The sequence below is a fragment of the Elephantulus edwardii genome, unplaced genomic scaffold (genome assembly GCF_000299155.1).
Source record: "Elephantulus edwardii isolate Elephantulus edwardi_28Jun2011 unplaced genomic scaffold, EleEdw1.0 scaffold00163, whole genome shotgun sequence".
In the NCBI taxonomy this organism is placed as follows: domain Eukaryota; kingdom Metazoa; phylum Chordata; class Mammalia; order Macroscelidea; family Macroscelididae; genus Elephantulus; species Elephantulus edwardii.
In genome coordinates, this window is record NW_006399913.1 from 91,360 (window position 1) to 95,975 (window position 4,616).

General features: G+C 39.7%; 1 pseudogene; it reads left to right on the forward strand.

The window, feature by feature from the left end:
* The first annotated feature begins 3,149 nt into the window (after nt 1-3,149).
* Nucleotides 3,150-3,557, forward strand: LOC102874364 (annotated as a pseudogene).
* The last annotated feature ends 1,059 nt before the right edge of the window (nt 3,558-4,616 follow it).

A 4,616-nucleotide genomic window follows, 5' to 3' on the forward strand; every position in this document is an offset into this window, starting at 1 on the left:
TAGTTTTAATGAACATTTACAGAGATTTTGGGTTTTCATTCATTAATTTTTGCACTATTTTCTCTACCCTCCTCCCCAGTTCGTTCTTCTCCCCCCCCATTGGAAGTCTGTTTTAATTGTCCAGTTGCCACAGTGCTTGTCAAAGCCAGTTCTGATTAATCTCCTTTGTCAGCGTGTCCTTTGCCATTCCCTCTCACTCCTCCCTGAGAGAGACTTCACCCTGATTCATAAGGAAAAGGGGATGGCATATTCTCTTAGCTACTTCCTGCTGAAAAGGGACGCTCTGGGTTTCAGGGTGAAGATCTTCTCTCACTACTCTAAAGGGCCCCGTTGGCAATAGGAAACACATAGACTATTATGGAGGTTGATTTTGGAATTTAGATGTACTGTTATCAAATGTGCTTAGCTGTACATGTTCATATCCTTGAAGATGTATCATAGAAGTGTTGCAGCCTAGAAGACACAAATTTAACTAACAAGTTAAAAGTACATGCGTCAAAAATTAAAAAGCATTAATATTCCAAGTAGAGGCTCTAATAGAGCCACAAATCAAGTTCCAGAGGGAAGGTAGTTCTTACAATAAAGGGCCTATTGACTAGCACTTTGTCTATTGTAGTATAAAGGTTAGGAACCACAAGATGTACAGGCTCAACTATGACATTTATTGTTCTTAAGTCCTGGACCAAATTCCAAAAGTCACAGTTTCTATGCCAAAGACAACAATATTCTGTCAAAAAATACTATCTTCCTTATGAAACATTCAGATAAGAGTCTGGAACTCTCATTGAAACATGAAGATGCAGACAATTAAGGAAGATATGTTCAAGTAAAAGAGGTGAATAGAAGATTTCAGCAGGTAGTTTGACAAGAAAAAGCAAAGCATTATAACAAAATATGCCCCAAACTGGAGTTAAAAAAGCAGTAAGGAAGAGTACCCTTTGACATTTTTGTAACTAAAAGAAGTGAAGGACAAATTAAAGTTTTATTTGTAATAATAAAGAATTCTATGGGCAAAATAGAGCTCTCATGGTTTTGTGGCAAGAAGCTGTGTTGCAATCCCAAAGGCATGCAATTTGAGTTCACTAGCTGCTCAGCGGGAGAAGGATGGGCAACCTCCTCTTGTGTGTAAATTGCCTCTGAAAACCCACTGGAGGGTCAGCTATGGGTCAGTTCCAACTTCATGGTGCACAACACACACAACATTGGTAAAATCTTGAAAGATGCAAGAAGCATAAAAATAAAATGGAAAGAACACACAGAAACTCTATACTGAAAAGAAGTTGTTCACACAAAATCATTAGAGGATGCAGAATATGGCCAAGAACCAATAGTACTAAACCAAAAAGAATAATAGTACTGAAGAAAGAGGATCAAGCCGTACTGAAGGCATTGAGAAAGACAAGGCTCAAGGAATTAATGTAATATCAACTACTGTGCTTCAGTAGATACAGATCTGAACATATATTCCAAGAAATTTGGGCTCATCAGCAATCTGTTATGCAGATTACACAACCTGTTTGTAGATATAAAAAAAGATTTGAAGGACTTATTGAAGAAGATCAAAGACTTCCTCCAACCTTCAATATAAATCTCAACTTCAAGAAAACAAAAATCCTCTTCTACAAATCATTAGATAACATCCAGAAAGGTGGGGAAAGATCAAGATTGTGAAAAATAATGTATAGGAGCTTTGAACTTTATAAGTAAACCAGTATCATTTTTAAAAACAATATATTTTCAATGATTTAATTTTATTTGAACCCATAATCAAAATCCATTATTAGCAAGCATTCAAGAAATCAAGATTGTGCATTGGGAAATAAGTTGTTGAGGACTTCAAGAGTATAGATATCAGTGAAAGATTAAGGTGTGTTTAAGTCAAGCCCTGATGCTTTCAATTGCTACACACACAGGTACAAAAGGCCCGAGGCTGCGCCACGATCCTTGGGGGTTGGGAGGATGGGAGGGAAATACAATCTATACACCAGTTCTACAGGATACATCACCCTCTCTTTGGAGACATTACCACTAAACTTAAGAGACACTGGTCACAGCATAAGCAATTGTCAGCACCTGATGTATTTGGAATCACAGGAGCAAAGAAAGCTTCAGATACAAGCTGTCAGTGTTGAACAATGGAAGACAAATGCTGAAGGGGTTCAATAGAAGTGAAGTGGTATCCTGGTGGAGGGTGGAGCTGGGAAATAAGAGGGTCAAGACACTGGGCCAAGGGCAGGGACAATACTGTAACTAAGGGTGAATTCCACAATGAGGGATTTATCTTTCACTGTTCTATAAATTGCTTGTCTGTCAGATACTCCTCTAAATAAATCTGAACATTCAGATTAAGACAGGTTAGGAAGAAGGATTTGTCATCCACTTCTGAAATAGCAGGCCTCTGAAAAACCCTATGTACAACAGAACACATGTAGACTAACCGAGAGGACAGCTGAGGTATGGAACTTTAAAAAAAAGAGAACTTTAAGGTATGGAAATACAAAGGAAGAGGAACAGTTGTAAGCAGACACTAGTGATTAGAACATGGAATGTGAGAACCAAGAATGTAGGAAAATTAGATATTAAGAAAGAAATGGAACGCATAAATATTAACATAGTAGGCTTTGGAGAGATGAGATGGACCGGCATGAGGCATTTTGAGTCAGAAGATCATATGATATATTACTCCACAGATGAAAAGGCGAGAAAAAAAAATGGAGTTGCTTCAAGCTGAAACTGAGGAAAATTAAACCAAATGCACGGGAACAAAAATATGACTTTCAGTTCATCCCACCTGAATTTCAGAACCATCGCAGGAACAGGTTTGAGGCCTTGAACACTAATGAGCGAAGACCAGATGAGTTGTGGGAGGATGTCAAATGTATCATCCAGGATGAGTGTAAACGGTCTTTGCAAACACAGAAGAGAAAAAAAAGACCAAAATGGATGTCAGAAGAAACTCTGAAGATTGCACTGGAGCGCAGAGAAGCCAAAGCATAAGGAAGAATTCAAGATACTAAAGGGCTGAACAGAAGATTCCAAAAGGCAGCACGGTATGACAAAGCAAAATATTACAGATCAGTACTAGCGCCTGGCCCTTCTCTCTCCTTCCGCTCTTCCGACGGAGTTGGCTGTCACCTGCCACTGGCATAATGGATGCCCTCAGACCCCTGGTGAAGCCAAAGATCGTCAAAAAGACGACCAAGAAATTAATCCGCCACCAGTCAGACCGTTATGTCAAAATTACACGTAATTGGCGCAAGCCCAGAGGCATTGACAACAGGGTTCGGAGAAGATTTAAGGGCCAGATCTTGATGCCCAACATTGGTTACGGGAGCAACAAGAAGACAATGCACATGTTGCACAGTGGCTTCCGCAAATTCCTAGTCCACAATGTCAAGGAGCTGGAGGTGCTACTGATGTGCAACAAATCTTACTGTGCTGAGATTGCGCACAATATTTCCTTCAAGAACCGCAAAGCCACTGTGTAAAGAGCAGCCCGGCTGGCCATTAGAGTCACCAATCCCAAAGCCAGACTGCGCAGCAAAGAAAACGAATAGAAAGCTTGTTTGCACATTTTATTTGTGCTAAATAAACCTTAAAAACAGCAAAAATAAAAATTACCATGAAATGTGCAAGCAGCTAGAGTCGGAAAATCAAAAGGGCTGAACATGTTCAGCATTTCTTAAGCTCAAAGAACTGAAGAACAAATCCAAACCTCGAGTTGCTATAATCAAGGATGCTTTCGGCAGAATATTAAATGATCCAGGAAGTATTAAAAGAAGATGGAAAGAATACACTGAGTAACTGTATCAAAAGAAATTGGCAGACACAGGAAAATTTAATGAAATAACATATGAGAAAGAACCTGTGATTATGAAAGAAGTTGAAGCTGCTTTGAAGGAAATAGCGAAAACTAAGGCCCCGGGAATAGATGGTATACCAATTGATATATTTCAGCTAACAGACGCTGCCCTGGATGTGCTTACCAAGTTGTGCCAAGAAATCTGGAGAACAACCACTTGGCCAACTGACTGGAAGAGATCTATATTTGTTCCTATTCCAAAGAAGGGTGACCCAACAGAGTGTGGAAACTATAGAACAATATCATTGATTTCACATGCAAGCAAGCTTCTACTAAAGATTATCCAAAAACAACTGGAACAGCACCTCAGCAGAGAACTGCCAGAAGCCCAGGCTGGGCTTAGAAGGGGTCATGTTATTAGGGATATTGTAGCTGATGTTAGATGGATCTTAGAAGAAAGTAAGGAATACCAGAAGAATGTACATCTGTGTTTCATTGACCATGCAAAGGTGTTTGACTGTGTGGATCATAACAAACGGTGGCTGACTCTGAAAAGAATGGGAATCCCAGAACACTTGACTGTGCTAATGTGAAACCTATACTTGGACCACGAGGAATTTGTCAGAACAGAGCAAGGAAACACTGCATGGTTCAAAATTGGGAAAGGTGTACACCAGGGATATGTCCTATTTCCACACCTTTTCAACCTGTATGCAGAACAGATTATCTGAGAGGCTGGGTTTTATGAGGAGAAGTGTGGCGTCAGGATTGGTGGAAGATCTATTAACAATCTGCGTTATGCAGATGACCTTGC